General features: G+C 49.4%; 1 protein-coding gene across 6 annotated transcripts in view; it reads left to right on the plus strand.

Moving 5' to 3' along the window:
- Positions 1–19,563, plus strand: part of SEMA4D (semaphorin 4D) — a 120,009-nt gene that overhangs the window by 13,944 nt on the left and 86,502 nt on the right. Inside the window, exon 1 of one of the 6 annotated variants that reach the window (XM_073021451.1) lies at positions 639–1,577. The exons of the other annotated variants lie outside the window; for them this stretch is intronic. The gene's annotated coding sequence lies outside the window, so the exon portion shown is untranslated. Of the gene's footprint in view, positions 1–638; positions 1,578–19,563 lie in introns of those variants that run through there. 6 annotated transcript variants of the gene reach the window in all.

A 19,563-nucleotide genomic window follows, 5' to 3' on the forward strand; every position in this document is an offset into this window, starting at 1 on the left:
CACGTACCTCCCCACCCCACACACCCAGTCCATATACACCACACACACTACATACACCCACCACGTGGTACATACACATACCATGCCACACACACACACACAAAACACACACAACACACACTGTACGCATGCACACCACACACACCACACACGAAACCCCACACGTAACACCACACAGTCATATGCTGCACGTGCCACAGCACACACGCACCCCGTATGCATCGGAGTCTTGAGAGCCTTGCACACTTTTCCTAGACTGGTCGTGTGTGCTTTGTTCCCAGAACAGGTGGGTGTTTTGCAGCTTGCTCCGCTCCTAGAGGGCACACAGGCAGTGAAGCCAGCCGGCCCCTTGCTTGCCTCTCCCAGACACGGCGCAGCTGAGGGTGGGCGTGCAGGGCGAGGTGACCACAGCGTCCTCTTCAAGGCTCCAGTTCCTGGGGGAGCCTGGAAGTCCTTCTGTGCCTGCCACCTTGTACGTGGCCTCAGTGGGGCCTACCCCCTTCCTTACTGGGGTTGTCCCTCAGTGGTTGTTGGGAGACTGTAGGACTATTAAATGAGATGACTCCTGTAATAGCCCTTCTTGCCCCTGTTTGAATGGAGATGCACATGGAATTCAGTGTCATGTTTGAAACCAAGCCTCAGAGAGGTTTCAGTGCATGGACCATATTACTAAAACATTTTTTATTACAATACAAAAGCTTCCTGACTGTCAGGAAGCCTGGCTGTGTGGGTGTCTCATGCCTGGCTGGCTTCAGACACTGACAGTGACCCACATGTGTTTTATATTGTGAGGCAGCACACACACAAACACACGCACACACATACGCACACACATACACAGAGCACACAGATACACACATACCACTAAAAGTTTTGCTCACAACAGCCACCCTTAACTATCTATGATACCCCCTGCTATTTTTATTTGATTGTATTTGTTGAAAAACTGTGTTTGCAACCCCCAGATTGAGAAATACTGACCCCCATGTGACATCTGGCCCTATGTGTGACTGCATGGAAATGTGAAAATTTTAGCATGAAGTCAATATGTGTACACTATGTATTATTATCTTATTTCTCACGTTGGCTGACTTTGACCGTGTACTCCTGTACCGCTTGATTTTCCTCTCAGTGAGGCTAATCCCCACATTTCTGGGGCTGGGCATGCCTTAGGGCTGGTGTTGGACCGCAAGCCTGAGAACAACAGGGCAGGAAAACTGGGTCAAAGCAAAGCTCTTGAGCAGGCAGAATTGGATATCTGGCTTGTCTTTGAATGCTGAGGGCAGTGGCTTGGGTTTCAGATGTGGAATCCCGTGAAGCCGCCCAGCTCCCTTGGTCTCGCCTGTAAGCAGTCACTGCGTCCTGGATGTTCGGTGGGGCTGAGGTCTCTCCATGCAGGGACCTGCCATCCTCATGTTCCAGTTCCTTCCACAAGAGCACAGTTGGAGCAGGGCTTGGCTTCTGCCAGCTTGGCAAGACCAGAGAGGTGGTGAGAAGGCGATTTTTAAAACAGACGCCAGTCGCTGCAGGACCTGGAAACAAGCCTTTGGGGAGATACAGGCTCCATTTATTTACAGGTAACCGCTCTGTTACTCCAGCCAGCGGGCACAGGTTTCATTTCAACTGGAAGAGAGTGTCATTTAATAATGAGCACATTTAGGGCTGCAGAAGGGGTAGATGGCTTAGCACAGACGTCTCGCGGTGGAAATGAAGGAGCCCTGAGAACACAGACACGCTCTCTCCCCTTTCTCTTTTCTCAGTGAGGAGACCATGCTCAGGCCACAGTGGCATTCTCTAAGTAAGTGGTGGTGTCATCCGGAGACTTCCACTGAGTCGTTTTGTGTCAGGACTACTCTGAAGCCTTTGCCAGCACTTGTGTTGTAGTTACTAAAGACGGAAAAACACTTTGCCAAGCACAGCCTTATTCATGAATTGTGTCAGGCCGGGAGTCCGTTGCTGCTGGTGTCACCCTCCCCAAACTGCTGGGCTGGGGGCCCTCTCCTTGCTGCTGGAGGAGGCAGAGCACGGCTTCTGCTGCACAGGAGATATTTGCTACAGTGCAGTTATCCTGAGCTTTGCAGGGCTTTCCGCTGCTGGGTCTGCGAGGCTTCCCTGAGGATCAGAGCTGTTGCTGAGGCCTGTGTAAATCCTAACAAGTGTGGCCTGTGCTGTTCTTTGCATTGCGACCCTTCCAAGTGCCTGTCTGATCAGAGCTGATATGAAGAGCAGATTCCATGGTCTGAGACTGTGGCCTCGTGGTCATCAGAGTGACCCAGGTGTGGCCTGCTTGCTGGCCTTGCTGGTGCACCTTCTCTGAGGATGTGTCCCAGGAGGGCAGCAGGACACAGCCAGCCAGTGGATGGTGGACATTGCAAGTGCTGTGACCGGTGTGAGCTGGTTGGTCCTCAACTGGCTTCACTGCCTTCTTAGAGCAGCTGAGTCGGCCCCATGGCCCACTGCTTTGCAGTGGATCCCCTCACCCGTCTGGGCGGTGACCCCTCTCCCTGCCTCCTTTCCCCTCTTGGAGTTAAGGGAACGTCATCGACAGGAAGCAGCAGCGGCGAAACCTTCTTGCCCGGTTTGCTGTTTTCATCTTTCCATCTCCTCCTTCCTTCTGCAGTGAGATATTTGCAGAATTTACTGTGAAGCACACCTAGCTTCAGTGCGCAGCCCTTGAATCTTCACAAATGGAGCCAGCTGTGCGATGCCCGGGAAGAGGAGCAGAGCACGGGGCCCTGGGCCCTCCTGCTCACCACTCCCCAGCTGATCACAGCACAGCTTAATCTTGGCTGGCTTAACTCTGTGTGCCTTGGATTCTGCAGCACATCCTCGTGTATGTCACTCAGCATCTGTCTGTGACATTTGGCTTGAGCTCACCCAGGGTCGTCTTCTCTTGCCTTGCCACCTCGTATTCCTGTGTGTGTCTGCCACAATGTAGGCACGTTTATATCTGCCACGGGTGTCTGTGCTGCCTGCTCGGCTTCCAGTTTGAGGCTGTTAGGAATGAGACTTTGAATGTCCTTGTGCACAGGCTGTGTTTTAGCTTTTTATTCTCCTTTCAGGACACCAGGGGCCCTCCAGTTCTTATGGCTCCACTTCCTGGGGCAGGTCTTGTCTCTGTGCTGGCACCTGTGGTTTAATTTTGTTTCAGACTTCCCACGTGGCACCCTGTTTCCAGCCCTGCTCTGAACCCTCTCCTCTGAGAAGGGGCCCCGAACCAGCTCCTGCTGCTTGCTGATAGGCCTCGCCTCCCTCGCTGGACCCTTGGGGGTCTCTCCAGCTGTGCCCTCTGTGCATCCCGCCCCACCGCCACCTGCTCACCCAGGCCAGGTGGGCACGTCCCTGTCATTCCTAACATGGTGTTTCTCAGCTTCACAGTTTCTGTCTCTGGCTGCACAGGGTCCATTCAATCTGCTGCCATCTACCCCTCGGAGAGCGTGCAGTGCCTGCCTAGTATGTCCCAGGTTCTGGGATGGCAGTGAGAGGTTGGGGGTTGGAGGAGAATGGACAGGATGTGTTACTTTTAGCAGGAGAAGGGTGTGTGGATGTACCAATAGGGGATACAGGGGCTTTGAGGGGATCTTGAGGGTGAGGCTGTCCAATGAGGATGGGGCTGAAGTGTTGAAGTCACAAACACGGAGTTAGATCTCAGAGCAAATCGGAAACAGCTGGTGGCTGAGCTGGGCAAAAAGCTGTAGTTGTTTTTAAAACATGGTGGAAAATCTCGCCATTGCTGTCACTGAGATGCAGGGTGTCTGTCCCCTTGCCGTGGATCTGGGTTACCTCCTGACTGCCTTGATTGGTGGAATGTGGTGGGTGTGAGGCTGAGTGACCACCAATGTGGCTTCCCTGTTGTTCACCAGGATGCTGGCTCTGGGAGCCCTGTGATGCCAAGGAAGGAGTTGGCCCTGTGGTAGCCATGCTGTGAGGAAGCCCAAGCTCCATGGGCAGCCATGGGAACTCCAGTGGGCAGCCCTGGTATTCAGTCCCCTCCACTCAGGACCCTGATAAGTGAGGGGCCAGGCCTTCCAAGGACTGTAGCCCTTGGTAATTAGGTGTGTCAGCTTTGGTGGTCCTTGGACATTGGAGCAGAGATGAGCCGACTGAGGCTGGGACCCGCTGAGGCTCCTCACCCACAGAATTGGGAGTGTAGTAACATGTTTCAGGCTGCTGAGTTCAGGGTAACATGCAGCACAGCAGCAGTGACAGGAACAAAAGCGGTGGCTGCCCAAGGAGGAGGAAGGAAGGGCCTTGGGGTGGGGTAGGGGATGAGGGGGCCTAGGACTCAGGTTTTGGGTGGGAGAGTGGAGTGTGAACAAGGGGAAGACCCCTAACAAGGGTGCAGTGAGGATGATTCATTTCATCTCATCCCACACATTTTCGTAGTCTGTCTGTTGGGGGCTTTCTTGCTTCCCCTGTAAATGAACCATGAAGGAAACAATCCGTTTTCATAGGAGCACAGGGGACACAGGGATGAATCTCTTGTAGCTGCCATAAGAAGTACCACACACTGGGTGGTTTCCAACAACAGAAATTTTTCTCCCAGTTCTGGAGGTCAGAAGTAAAAATCAAGGTGTCAGCAGGGCCACGCTCCTCTGAGGTGCTAGGGGGGCCTCCATCCTGCCTTTTCCCTCTTGTGTGTCCCCTGTGTCCCTTGGCTTGTGACACATTGCTCCAGTCTCTGCTCCAACATCACATGATGTCTGCGTCTGTCTTTCCCTCTGAGTGTATCTATGAGGACACTTGTCCCTGGATTTAGGGCCCACTCAGATCTCATCCCGAGATTCTTACTGACATCTAGAAAGACCCTTTTTGCAAACAAGATCGCATCTCTTCGACCTGTTACAGAACACAAGAAGGCGATTGAAGTACGGTGCGGGCTGGGCTGGTGGCCCTGGTGGGCGGAGACGGGGCTGGCAGGCTTTCACCTTCTCCAGGATATATTTCAGCAGGGCTTTATCAGCAGGAAAATGGAAACCACGGCTGCTTTTTGCCTTTGTGGGAAGCTATAGAAATAAGAGTACAGTGGAAACTCTCTGCTTTGTGAAATAACTTCATGTTGACTCAGAGGGGAAACAGGAAAGGTGCCTTCTATCTTTTTTATGCAAGTTTTTCTCTCTGTCGGTGGGACCTTTGCTTTTAAGGAGTGTTTCTACAAGAATACTTGTTGGATATTTAGTGTGAACAGGAAGTAAGATGTGCTGACTAACTTTTCCATTATTTTAATGGCATTTTTATTGCTCAGAAAACGAAGACAGAAAGCAAAGAGTGAACGCTTTCATTGTGCTGGGTAAACGCCATTAACAACCTGCCTTTCTGAGTTTTTTTCTCCGCGATTTTCAGCTGCGTACACATGTGTGCATGCACAAGTACACACACACACATCCGTAGAGGGGGCGTTTCCCCAAAGCTGCGGTCATGCCATGCAGAGGTATGCACCTTGTTTTACTCGCTCACCACTGTGTCATAGATGTGTATGTTCTGCAGTGTGCTGCGAAGCCATGTGTGCCCTTGTGTGTGCCGTGTGTCCCTGGGGCCTTCAGTGGAAGTCTCTCCAGTCAGCCACACCCTTGACGGTTTTCTTTGATGTGCATTACTCCTGTCAAGGCATTGGTTAGCAGGATATGTGATGGCCCCTGTGAATGGTGGAGCCCAGAAAAAGAAATTGGCAGTGTTTGTAGTAGGCCGTGTGTGTGTGTGTGGGGGGGTGTATGCATGTATGTGTGTGAATGTGTGTGGGCATTTGTGTGCATGTGTGTGTGTACATGCATGTACCTTGTGCATGTATGCGTGTGTGTGTGAGTGCCTGCCTGCACGTGTGTGCCCATAGGTTCCAGAAGAGCAGTGCACAGCATGCTGGAGGTCTGCATTCTGGGAGAGTTTCTTGGATCTAGGAGTCTTGTCGTTAGGAGGCTTACTGAACTTATTTTACGGAAGTCTTAGTTGTATTTTTAGCCAAAAGATAAAACTCACCACACTCTCCTGCATGCCTCCAGCTTGTCTAAAGTGAAATGGCCTGGGGAGATTCGACGTGGTAGTACAGTGGTGTGCTGTGTTTCTCTAGGGTCAGATATGTTGGCTTTCCTGTCCCTGGACAGGCCAGCCCAGTGTCCCAACTAGATACTGTGTGTGTGCCCAGACCCTTCACAGGCATGACTTTTTGTTGGTGCCATGTGGTCATGGGAGCTTCCTTCCGCAGTTAGGTTCTGCTCCAAAGTGGGGGTTGGGGGCATCTCTGGAGCCTGGCATGATACCTTTGCCATGTCCCTGATTGTGTCAGTCAGGGTCCTCCAGAGAAATGAAACTAATGGGTATGTGCGTGCGTGTGTGTCTGTGCGTGCGCGCGCATGTGTAGGCATTACAAGGAATTACCTTACCCGACTGTGGAGATGCCACAAGTCTACAATATACAGCAGGCTGGAGACCCAGAGAAGAGTTGCAGCTTGTTGGAAGGCTGTCTAGAGGCAGAACTTTCTGCTCTTCTCCTTGGGTGAGAAGCTTATGCTATTCATGCCTTCAACTGATTGGACGAGGCCCACCCTCATTACAGAGGGTCATTTGCTTTACTCAAAGCCTCTGCTTTAAATGTTGATCTCATTAAAAAATAATACCTCCACAGAAGTATCAAGAATAATGATTGGCCAGATATCTGGGAACTGCGGCCCAGCCAAGTTGACCTGTGACATCAGCCATCACACTGGTCAGCGTCCCCAGTGCACGGGCCCTGTGGCGGGCTGTGTTTTATAAACCAATGTGGGCCCTAGGTAAGGTGTGTGAGCTTGCTCAAGGTGTATGGTACGAAGGTGTTGCCCTGCTTCCAGAAGCCTGCCCCAGAGCAGGCAGGGCTTGTCATTCTTGCCCAGAGATCACCAGGCCAGCATGAGGTGGCCGAAGATTGGCACTTCTCATATTCTAATGGCCTTGTGCAAGCTGCACTCACACCTCAGCCGACCTTCTGCTTCTTAGGACGGTTGCTTCATTCCGGTCACCACTGGTCCCCTATTTAAGCATCAGTAATACCTTAGGTACCTCTGGGGACCATTCCTGTTGTCTTCCTTCCAAAAACGACTTCATTTTCCTGTCAAAGTGTGACATGGCTTGGACATGCCAGAGGCATTTATCAGCAGAAAGCCTGCGAGCTCTGCCTCCCTGATATTTTCTTTTTCTGGGAAAAACAATGTTTGTGCAAGCCGTGGTCATATCATTGTTTGCCGCTGTCTGTGAGCCTGCTGACGTTGGCCTCCTGTGTGCCTGGCGTGCTCTTATCAGACCTCTGTGCCATCCTGTGAATTCTGCCGTCAACAGTCACAGTGAGGCAGGAGAAACACAGCCTGGTGGTCCAGGGCAGGCTTGGTCTGGACTGGATGGGAGCTGCCTGATGGGTCAGGAGGGGAACGCAGAGGAGCGCCAGCTCCAGGACTGGTAAAGGTGGCTCTTCTCTTCCTTTTCCATCAGGTGCAATGTTGGAGTGAATGAATGATTGGTGGGTGAACACGTGAGAGAGTGGAGCTGGTCACAGAGGTAGGAAGGACTCAGGTCACTGGCCATGTGGTGGGAGTGGGGAGCTGAGCCCATGCCAAGGCTGTGACCCATGGACCGGACCTAGTGTGGTTGGGCTGGCAGGAGTGGGTGTTTGTTCCTGGGACTGGTGGTCAGCCTGTGTCCCCTTCCCTGTTTCTCGCTGGCTGAGGCTCAGAGAGGTGACACCACCAGGATCTGGGGACCCAGCAGGCCCCTTCTGGCTCCCAGGTGGGTGGGGACATGAGTCTCAGTCCCGCCCGCTTTCAGGCCCTTGGGGCTTCCTGCCCAGCCTCTGTGACACTGGTTCTCACAAAGCCAGGTCTTTCCTGGCAGCCCAGGATGGCCTCCAGGTTGTGCTAGTCTGTCCTCCGGCTGCAGGTTCTGCACGTTTTCTCATCCTGCACCGCGACCCTTTCCCCCAGGAGAGCCTCCTCCGAGGTGGGCCCGAAGCTGGGGAGAAAGAAGGGTCTGGTGACCACATGGTGCCAGCAGGGCAGCTGTGAAACCCTGCCTGTAGCCCCAGGCACCCTCCTCAGGTTCTAAAACCAGAGCTGCTGCTCTCAGAAGTGCTTTCTGGGACTTTTCAGGGTGGGACACCAGGGGCCTCTGCAGCAGGGACCCCCATTGGAGGGGCCGACAGTCACAGACTGGAGAGCAGAGTCTCCGGTCTTGACCCCAGCTTGGCCTTCCTCTACGGAAAGGCTTGGCCAGGAGGAGCGTGGTGGTGTGGGAAGAATCCGTCTGGCTTTTCTCTCTTCTTTGAGGACATGTGTCTGTCAGGCAGAAGAGGCTTGGGGGACGGTGGCTTAATATTTCATATTTTAGCCATTGTCCTCTTCCAGGGTGGGCTTGAAAATGATAGTGAAGTGTACACACTGAAAAAACAAAAATCACCAGCGGGTTCTGAAGCTCAGTCGGGTTCTGAAGGTGAGTTTTAGTGCTTCTAGTCATAGAGAGAGAAACTCGTGTAAACACAGTTTACGCAGGCTATTTCGTTGCTGCTTTCGTCTGTGTATACAAAGGAACATAGCTAGTAATTAAGAACATGGAGGCATTTGGATCTGTTTATGTTTTATTTGTCCAGTGTAATCTTTGTGATGTTCTTATTTGGATTCGAATACTAGTGATTTCTAAACTCAAGCACAAACACAGGGTTTAAGCGAAGGTTAATTACGGCTAAGATGCTTGCGATACATTTACAGGGCTGGGTAAATGAGTCAGGCTGTGTTTATCTTCGGGGTTTATTGGTGCCAGGTGTCTAGAAGCGGCAGTTTGGATTTGGACATCTTTGGAGGGAGGTTTCTTGGCAATGAAAGGGGGAGGTGGGAGGACTTGAGCCCAGAACGTGGTGCCGCACATCAGCAGAGTGGCTGGAACTCCTTTGGGCTGGGATGGAGATTGTGAAGGCAGCCCTCGGGGGACCCAGAGTGCTGCTTTGGGCGTGTACCCCCTTCTCTCTGTCCCACTTCTCTGGGGGATGCCTGGGGAGGACCTGAGAAAGGGGACTCAAATTTCTGTCACTGATTGACCAGCCTGGAGTCTCTGTAGCCCTCTTGACTGTCTGCCTTCACTTCTTTCCTCTTTTTGTTTTGTTTGTTTTGTTTTGGTTTTTGAGGTGGAGTGCATTGCCCGGGCTGGAGCGCAGTGGTACAGTCTCGGTTCACTGCAACCTCTGCTTCTGAGGTTCAAGTGACTCTCCTGCCTCAGCCTCCCAATAGCTGGGATTACAGTCGTGTGCCACCATGCCTGGCTAATTTTTGTATTTTTAGTAGAGACGGGGTTCACCATGTTGGGCAGGCTGGTCTTGAACTCCTGACCTCAGGTGATCCACCTGCCTCGGCCTCCCAAAGTACTGGGATTACAGTACAGTGAGGCACTGTGCCCAGCCGTTTGTTTTTGAGACAGGGTCTCATTCTGTCACCCAGGCTGACTCCCTGCAACCTCGAACTTCAGTCCTCCCATGTCAGCCTCCTGAGTAGCTGGGACCACAGGTGTGCACCACCATGCCTGGCTAATTTTTAAATGTTTAGTCTACGAAAACCTCATCTAGACCTCTAGATGAGGACTTGCTGTGTTGCCTAGGATGGTCTCAAACTCTGGGGCTCAAGCAGTCCTCCTGCCTTGGCCTCCTAAAGTGCTGGGATTACAGGCATGAGCCACTGCACCCAGCCTTCACTTTTTTTAATGTTTGGGTCAGCTCCGAACGGAGCACTGCTTGCTCAGGACCAGGATGTTTTGTTGTTGTTGTTGTTGTTGTTGTTATAGCACAACTTATATATTTCAAAATGTAGTATCATTTACAATATCTTAGGAAAAGTGGCAGATATCTTACAGTATCTTAAGATAAGTTGAATGAGCGCTTCCTTTCCAATACTTTATTTGTTGAGACAGGGTCTTGCACTGTGGCCCAGGCCAGAGTGCAGTGTCGGCTTACTGCAGCTTCAACCTCGTGGGCTCAAGCGATCCTCCCACCTCAGCCTCCTGGGTAGCTGGGACCACAGGCGTGTGCCACCATGCCTGGCTAATTTTTTTAAAAAATTTTATAGCGATGGGGTCTCACTATGTTGCTCAGGCTGGTCTCAAACCCCTGGGCTCAAGCAAACCTCTCACCTCAGCCTCCCAAAATGCTGGGATTACAGATGTGAGTCACCATGCCCAGCCCTTTCCAGTACTTTGAGGTCTACAAGATGTATCTAGAAAATTTACTACTGTGGGAAGTGAAGACAACTTCAGTTGAATGGGGGAAAAGGGGAGGGGCCTGGGGTTTGTCCTTCACGCAGCTGAGGAAGTTTCATATATTCTGTAGCCATCATTAAGCACTGACATCATTAGGCCCCGAAGCTCTTGCAGGACAACTTTGCTATATGAATTCCGCCATTTTGCTAGCGCTGATTCGGCTCTTGGGTCCACCATGCCGTTAGGATCGTTGAGTCCACTCAGATTAATTTTTGTCACAAATCTTACAGAAGGGGGTGTTTCTCAGTGTTTAGGTCCACGTTCTATTTTAAGGCTGTATATTTGGCTTTCATAAATTGTTCTTGAATGCCCAGGGATCATCCCTGTCCATCTTGTGAGTGTCTTGTCTCCATCATCTTCTCAATCCCAGCTGACTTTGCCATCTCCTCCTCCTTTCTGGAGAACTCCTTCATCGAGTTCTTACAACAGTCAGAAATTGTGAAGGACTTTTACTCCCCAGCCCTTGGTGGCTGCCATCTTGTGTTCTTTACCCCCTACCAGTGCCCTCACCCTTGGGATGTGTTTTACTTACTTTTCAGTTGCCTCTTGTGGGAAGCAAAGAGCATGACTCTCTTAAATTAAGGCAAAAGGATTGTAGAAATTGACCCAGGACCTCTGTTCCACATTTAATCACAGAATTAGAAGCCCCTATTCCTGTAGGCACCTAAGCCGGCGTGCACCCGAGCTGGTGTGCACCTCAGCTTGTATGCACCTGAGCCGGCGTGCACCCAAGCTGGCGTGCACCTCAGCCTGTATGCACCTGAGCTGGCGTGCACCTGAGCTGGCGTGGACCTCAGCCTGTATGCAGCTGAGCCGGCATGCACCTGAGCCGGCGTGCACCTGAGCTGGCGTGCACCTGAGCCTGTATGCACCTGAGCCGGTGTGCACCTCAGCCTGTATGCAGCTGAGCCAGCATGCACCTGAGCCGGCGTGCACCTGAGCTGGCGTGCACCTGAGCCTGTATGCACCTGAGCCGGTGTGCACCTCAGCTTGTATGCAGCTGAGCCGGTGTGCACCTCAGCCTGTATGCACCTGAGCCGGTGTGCACCTCAGCCTGTATGCAGCTGAGCCGGCATGCACCTGAGCTGGCGTGCACCTGAGCTGGCGTGCACCTGAGTCGGTGTGTATGATAAAGATTGTGAACATCTGACACGAAGCACAGCAAGCTATTGACAGTGATGTTATCTAGAGAGTGTGGTGGGAACGACTTTAGCTTTTTGCTTTTTGAACTCCTTCTATTTTATTTTTAAACAAATACAATTTTCTAAATCTATTCTTGTGGAAGAACATGAGTTTTTAAAATTGTGGTAAAATAAACATTAAATTGATCATTTTAACCATGTTTAAGGGTATAGTTTAGTGGCATTAAGTACATCCTTATTGTTGGGAAGCCATCACCACCCTTCATCTCCTGAGGTTTTTCATCATCCCAAATGGAAACTCTGTACCCGTTAGATAATAACCCCCCAGCCCTGATTCCCCTGTCTGTCTGTGTGACTGACTACTCCAGGGACCTCCTATAAGTGGAATCATGCAGTGTTTGCCCTTTTGTGTTTGGCTAAAAATAAAGGTGTTTTGAAAGACATTTCAATCAAAGTGGTGCAGTCATTTTATTTTGTTTTTCCTTTGCCTCTTAAAATTAATACACGGTAAGAATGATTATTTCAGTATGCATTTCTGTGAGTTTTAAGACATGTGCAGATGGTGTAACCACCACCACAGTTGGAATACAGAGAAATTCTGTCCTCCAAAAAAACTCCCTGTACCTTCCCTGTATAGTCACACCCACCCCGCCCTCCTGCCCAATTACTTAGAACTGCTGAGCTACTCTTTGTTCCTATAGTTTACCTTTTCGAGAATGTTATATAATGGAGCCACGCAGTACACAGCCTTTTGAGATTGGCTTCTTTCACTCACCACAGTGCCTTTGAGGCTCCTTCAAGCTGATGCAGGTATCAGTAGTTTTTTTTTTTTTTTTTTTTTTTTTTTTGTCCCTCAGTAAGTCCATTGTCTGTTTGAACAGAGCTGCTGCAAACATTTGTGTATGAGCTTTTCTATGAACACGCGGTTTCATTTCCTTTTGATAAATGTCCAGAAGTGGGATTGCTGGGTCGTATGGTCCGTGTGTGTTTGTCCTTATAAGAAACTGCCCAAATCTTTTCTAGTGTGGCAGTACCGTATTACAGTCTCATCAACCACGTCACTCTGTATCCTTACCAGCACCTGGTATTGTTAAGTTTTTTTCTTAAGCCATTCTAATGTGTATTTAATGTGCTCATTGTGGTTTTAATTGCATTTCCTAGTGGCTAATGATGTAAAACATCTTTTCATGTGCTAATTTGCCATCTGTGTATCCTCTTTGGTGAAGTATCTGTTGAAGTCTTGCTCATATTTTAATTGAGTTGTTTATTTTCTTGATATTGAGTTTTGAGACTTCTTTATATATTCTAAATACAAGTTCTTTGTCAGATATGTGATTTGCAAATATTTTCTCTCAATCTTTAGCTTGTCTTTTAATTCTTTTAACAGCATCTTTCACAGAGCCAAACATTTTAATTTTGATGCAGTTCACTTTGTCAATTTCCCAAATATTGATAGAGTCCTTAGAAATATGACCAGTTTTATGTTGATCTTGGACCCTCTGACTTTGCTTAACCTCACTTACTAGTTCTAAGAACTTTTTTGTACGAAAAGAAATCCTTGGAATTTTCTACATAGGCAATCATACTGTCTGTGAATAGCCCATTTTATTTCATTCTTTTCAATTTGTGTGCCTTTCCTTTCTTTTCTGGTGCAATGTTGAGAAGTAGTGAGAGCACATCCTTGCCTTGCTTCCGACTTTTGGTGAAGGCATCTATCTGTCACCATGAAGTATGATGTTAGCTGTGAGTTTTCCATAGATGCCCTTTTTCAGGCTGAGAGAGTTCCCTTCTAGGTTTAGTTTGCTGAGAGCTTTTCATCATGAATGGATGTTGAATTTTTTAAATGTGTTTTCTATATAAATTGATATGCCTGTGTGCGTTTTCTTCTGTGAATAGGTGGCTTACATTTATTGCTTTTTGAACACTGAGTCAATCTTGTGTTTTGGAATCAACTCCCTTGGGCTGTGGTGCATTATTTTTACATATTACTGGATTCAGTTTGCTAATATTTGGTTGAAGATTTTTGCATCTGTGTTCATGAAGGGTATTGTCCTATAATCTTCTTGTACTGTCTTTTTCTGGATTTGCTATCAGGGTAGTGCTGGCCTCATTTAAGTTGGGAAATGTTTTTTTCCTCCTCTGTTTTCTGGAAGAGAGTGTATGTAACTGTTGTTAGGTTCCTTACATGTTTGGTAGAATTTGCCAGTAAAACTATCTGGGCCTTTTCAGATGTCTTTTTCAGAAGGTATTTAACTACATATTCTGTTTCTTTCCTGTTTATAGTTTTGCTCAGGTATCTATTTCATCTTGTGTGAATTTTGGTGGTTTGTTGTTGTGGAGAAATTTGATCATTTCCTCTAAGCTGTTGCTCTGTGCACGGAGTTGTTTGCAGTGTTCCTTTTTAATGTCTGTGGGGTTTGCAGTGATAACATTTCCTTCTTTCCTGATATTGGGAATTGGGAATGTATTAACATATGAGGACTTCAGAGCTAGTGTTTAAAATGCAGCCTCTGTGTGGAACCAGTCTAATCAGGACTGTAATCTGTAGTCCTAGGTATTACCAAATTCTCATGGGGCTGGATTACCTTGGGTTGCATGGTACCCCTCGGGGAGTAGCACATGAGGTGCCTTCGGAGGGACATTAAGGCTTTTAAGCCCTGGGGTAGCCTTTGGTGCCTGAGTGGTAAGTTAATAGGAGTTACCCCAGTGACCTGCGGGACTTCAGTGTCTCTAGAAGTTTGACTTTGCTGCCGCCGAGCATTCCACAAGCATTACATGCTGGGAGAATCTAGGCAGCCTTATACCAGAGTGAGAAGAAACCCGCAGTCACTGCTTAGAGGGGGGATGAGATTTTCACTACTTTCCCAGGGTGTTTGAGGTGATTATGCTGAGTGGCAGGTTAATAGGTACTACTTGATGTATGTTTTGTTTATTTCCAATAAAGGCCACAAATTAGCCTGTTGGATAAACCCAGGAAAAGTAAGGCCAAATGGAGTGGTATGTTTTAGTGTGATGTTGAAGCAGAGATTGCTTTGCTGTCACTTTTCATTTGGTGGGTCAGGGACTGAAGGTAGTTGACGGCGTGCCCTTCTGAATGCTCTGTTGTCAGCTTTCGTCTTAGGTCGTAAAGTAGACATTTTTTCATTGATGGACTTTGGGGAATTCGGTTCCTGACCCGGATATTGTAGCATCTTCCTATGTGAGGGAAAAAGTCACAGTTTTGTAGTGATTCTTCAAGTGAGATTAATTTTGCTTCCTTTAATTAAAAAATCTGTGTCATGCTGGGGTTTAAAATAGAGTGATTTATGAGCAATAAAAAGAAAATAGGTTTCTGCAAATGCGGAGGGTTTGGAAATACCTGTTGCAGGTGGAGTGGAGTGGGGTTCTCTGCAACCCCTGGAGCCATCCTACGGCGCCGAGTTTTCTCAGTGATCAAAGTTGTTTGGATGAGCAGGCCTGACACGACGACTACCCTAGTCTCTCGGTGTCTTCTTGCAAATGATTCTCTTTGGACAGGCGGGCTCTCTTTCTGCTGCAGGGATGTGTAACGTAGGCATAAATGGCTAGCCCTGGGAGAGCCCTTTGGGAGGGCTGCTGTCCAAGCCCAAGGCTGTAGGGTGTGTTATTGCCAGCTTTCCCTGCTTCTGCTGTGGGCATATCCTTGCAGCAATTTGTAAGAATCATGAGGCTGGGCACAATGACTCACGCCTGTAATCCCAGCAATTTGGGAGGCTGAGGCAGGCGGATCACAGGTCAGGTGTTCGAGACCAGCCTGACCAACATGGTGAAATCCTGTCTCTACTAAAAATACAAAAATTAGCTGGGCGTGGTGGTGTGCGCCTATAATCCCAGCTACTCGGGAGGCTGAGGCAGGAGAATTGCTAAACCTGGGAGGCAGAGGTTACAGTGAGCTGAGATGGTGCCACAGCACTCCAGCCTGGGCAACAGAGTGAGATTCTGTCTCAAAAAAAAAAAAGAAAAAGAAAAGAATCATGTGCTCCCAGGTGTGGTTCCCCCCCTGTATTAAACAAGTAACACATTTACTGTAAAAAGTTCAGGTAACTCAAAGGAGGAGAATGAAATCAACTCCTCCGCCATGTATATTCTTATGTAACTGATGGCCTTAGTCTCCTTTGGGGCCAAACTGTAGGAACCGGATGGCTGTGAGCTCTAAGGATGCTGTGGTATAGGGACCTCGGAGGGAGCATTAGATGTGTGTGTTTTCACAAGGTCATCCAGGTTCTGCGGTGTCAGGAGCCGGGAAGCTGGGGATGTGAGGACGTGAGGAGAATGGTGGGCATGTGGTCATACCAGAGCAAGGGCTGTGTACCTGTGTCCTTGTGTGGCCACCAGGAAGGAGGCAGGCATGATGTACAAGCTGGGACAGGAGTGCCCACATCTAGTCATGGAAACTTTTCAGGTTGTTCCCCTCATTGTTTCTTCACACGTGGGGCTGTGAATGCTGCAGATGAATAATTCAGTTTCTTTCGGGGAGGTTGGTGACATTTTTGTTTCTGCTTTGGTTGCTTGTAAAAGAGTAACAGGGCCCTTTTGGGGCCTTGCCTTCTGGAGCTGGTGGCTCAGAACCTTCTAGTTATAGAGTAACAAGACCGCTGTGGGGAGGGAGCAGCATCCTCGAAGGAAGCTCTGACAGTGACATCGAGCTCGTGTTGGTCATAGTCTTGTGTGCTCCGAGGTGAATGCTTGTGACCTGGTAGCTGCCTCCCAGCTGCACACAAGGACAGAACTCACCAAAACACAGTGCATGTAGGCTGCAGACTACGTTCCCACGTGCTGGGTTTGGGTAATAATTACTGTGTACTTGTTGCAGTGGAAAAGTGCGGTTGGCTGTGCTTTGAGAGTGTGCACATGTGGGTGGGTGATGCTTCTGGAGCATGACCTGGTGCACACAGGGGCCGCGTGCTCCCTCGATGATGCACCACGTATGGTCCGGATGGAAAGGTCGCTCATGGAGGTCATGGGCAGCCCTCGGTACATGTGGAGAGCAGTCAAGCATGTGTTCACCTGGTCTGTGAGTGTTAGCGTGTCCCAGGTGTTGTAGGTGTGGACACCTGGGGCAAGCCGGAAGGGAAAGGCCCCAGGCAGACCCCTCTCTGAGGCTGTGGTTTCTTAGAGGTGTTCGAGGAACCCAGAAAGAATTCCAGATTGGCGGAAAGAAAAGGTGTTTCTGAAAAGGAGTCCACATCACTGCATGGAAACTCAGAGCGGAGTGATCACCCTATTTTTTGTACAAGTCAGGGGAAATTATGTTTGTGTGTGTCACTGAGTGTTTTGTGTGCCTGGTCCCTTGGTGTGTGTCCCAGCAGCTGCGGCACTGTGCTGCAGAAGCCCCTAGCCAGCCCAGGGCTGCAAACTGCCCGGGGTGCACGCTGTGTGGCCCTGCTCCTCCATGGTGCCTTGGCCACCTCAGATTCTCACTCTGTCACATAGTAGACCATCTCCTCAAGCCCCAGTGCTCCAGTGAGCCCACCTTCCCCGCTGCCTCCAAGAAATGCAGGAGTCACTCCTGACACCATCTCCAGACTCGCCTCATTCCACAGGATCACCTTTGCCATCGGCTGAAGCCGGTTTCCTCCTAAACTTGTGGATTCCATCTTCTCCTCATTCCACCTTGGACTTGGGCATAAGCAGCCTTTGAATGGAGCACTGGGGCCACCCAGGGCTCACCTGTCTTTGTACAGCTCTGTAAGTCATAGGTATCTGAAGGCAAAGCAAATAATCCTTGTCCCTAAATGTGCAAATGGGTTCAGCCTCCTAGAGAGACAATTGACTCCCCATGGAAAAAGCTGGTATCGTGTCCATTGGAAATCCATGTCAATATTCTTTTACTCTGTATTATTTTTTTCTTGAGGTGAAATTCACATAACATAAAGTTGATCATATTAAAGTGAATGTGAATAGTTCCATGACAGTACTTTCGCAATGTTGTGCAACCTCTAGCTCCAAGACATTTCCAGCACCCCAAAAGGAAGCCCCCTAATTATCAATCCATCATGGCCCAATCCATCCCCATTCCCCCAGCCAACTCCATGTCTTTTTGTGATTCTTTAACTTCTCCTCTGAAGGGATCGTGACACCTCCTTGGTTCTCTTGTGAGCGATGATTTAACAATGTTTTTAACGCATGGCCATTTTTTTAAGTGACCCGTTAGCAGCCATCACCCCTGGGCTGAGCCTCCAGCATTCTCACCGGATGGATGGTGCTGGTTCCTGGGGACTTAGGCCCCTCTTGTCTGTTCTCCACGGGATGCACCAGGCTAGGGGCTCTTTTTAAAGTGAGAATCTGGTCATGGAGGGCAAGAAGGAACATTCCGTGGGTGGATCTTCCCAGTCTTGTCTGTGGCTCTGAGCCAGCATGAGAGGTTCTTGGGTGATATGTGGAAATGTACCCCATTCCTGGGCTGACCCTCTTTGCCCCTGACAGGTTGGTCAGTGAGTATGGGGTTAATTACTGTGTGCTCAGTGCTCTGTAAAGCATGCGAGATGTTTACAGCTATAGAGAGGACATGGTGTCAAAAACAGAGATGCATCCAAATAAAGCAAACAAGCTAATATAATTTAGAGCCAGCATATACTTGTGTTAGAGATGTCACCATGAGCTGAGCAGAAAGCAGGACCCTCGCCCTGGGGGTGCTCTCCGCACCTCCACCCCACTGCCCCGTAGTAACTCAGGCTTATCCAGCCCTGTCCAGGAGGCTGAGGATTCCTGCAACCCCGCCCATTTCCTAATGGACCCAAAGAATGAGGATGTGGTTTTTGTCTGGTTCTCACCTCTCTCTCTGTGATAGTTGACCTCCGGGACTTACTGAGTTGCTGTCAGTTTCCCCTAGGGGCGCTTCACTCTGGGGAGACCAGTGGGTTTCGAACCCTGTCCTCAGTGTCCCTGTCCTCTCCTTTGTTCCCATGATCTTGCAGGGAGAGGACCCCTTGCTGCCCTTCCTAGCTGGGGTGTTGCACCCCACATCTGAGGGGTCTCTCCTTATTGATGAACTCCTTTTCCTGTCCAGATCCTGGGCATTGGAGAGGTGGCCAGAGGCAGCCTGGCTGCACCCTGCTGCTGGACTTGTAATGTGTTGCCCCTCCTCGGCCCCCCAACTGTGGCTGCCCTGCCCCTGAGGGCCTCAGCCCCACCCCAGCTGTTTATAATCATCCGAAACCCAGATCAGAAGGCAGGATTTCCAGTCATTCCTTTTTTCTTTTTTCTCACAGGTAGCATCTTGGTGAAATAATTCAATTTATAATTAAGTATTTTTATTTTACATCTTCAACATGATTAGAACAAACTGTCCTTGGTCCCTGAGAGCATAGTGCATCTGAGAGAAGAGAGGAAGAAATAGGCTAACAGTGTGGTTTTGTGGCAGTTTTCTTGAGGGTGGGGGAAGGTGAGTCACACTCTCCGTTTTTGACTGGTGTTCTGATTCTGAAATTTAAGAAAAGCACATAGAACCCCAAAAGCATGTGTCTAAGGTGGAAAGTGAAGAAAGTGCCCCCATGACTGCAAGGGTTGAAGTTAAGCCTTTGGGTCTACTTGGTACCATTTGGTTCTTTTTTTTTTTCCTGAGACGGAGTCTTGCTCTGTCACCCAGGCTGGAGTGCAGTGGCACCATCTCAGCTCACCGCAACCTCCGCCTCCTGGATTCAAGCAAGTCTCCTGCCTCAGCCTCCCAAGTAGCTGGGATTACAGGTGCCCGCTGCCACACCCAGCTAATTTTTGTATTTTTAGTAGAGACGGGGTTTCACCATGTTGGCCAAGCTGATCTTGAACTCCTGACCTCGTGATCTGCCTGCCTTGGCCTCCCAAAGTGCTGGGATTACAGGCATGAGCTACCATGCCCGGCCCACCATTTGATCCTTTAAACACAACATAGAGAGACGTGTTGTGAATACACTTTGGAGACGGGTTGACACTAATTAGTTTAGTACGTCCCCACCTCTGCTGCAAAAGTGAAAAAGCAGCAGCAACAAAGGGCTGGTCATGACCTGGATGAGAAAGAGAGAGGTTGGGACTCGACCATGGAAAGCCCTCAAGTGGCCCTGCTGAACAGATTTAGCACCAGGGAATGGACCCCTGTCTATAAAGAGGACCAGATGGATCATGAAAAGATCGCTGATGTGAGCCTCAAGTAGATTTTTAGCTCAGAAAT

The sequence above is a fragment of the Chlorocebus sabaeus genome, chromosome 12 (genome assembly GCF_047675955.1).
Source record: "Chlorocebus sabaeus isolate Y175 chromosome 12, mChlSab1.0.hap1, whole genome shotgun sequence".
In the NCBI taxonomy this organism is placed as follows: Eukaryota; Metazoa; Chordata; class Mammalia; order Primates; family Cercopithecidae; genus Chlorocebus; species Chlorocebus sabaeus.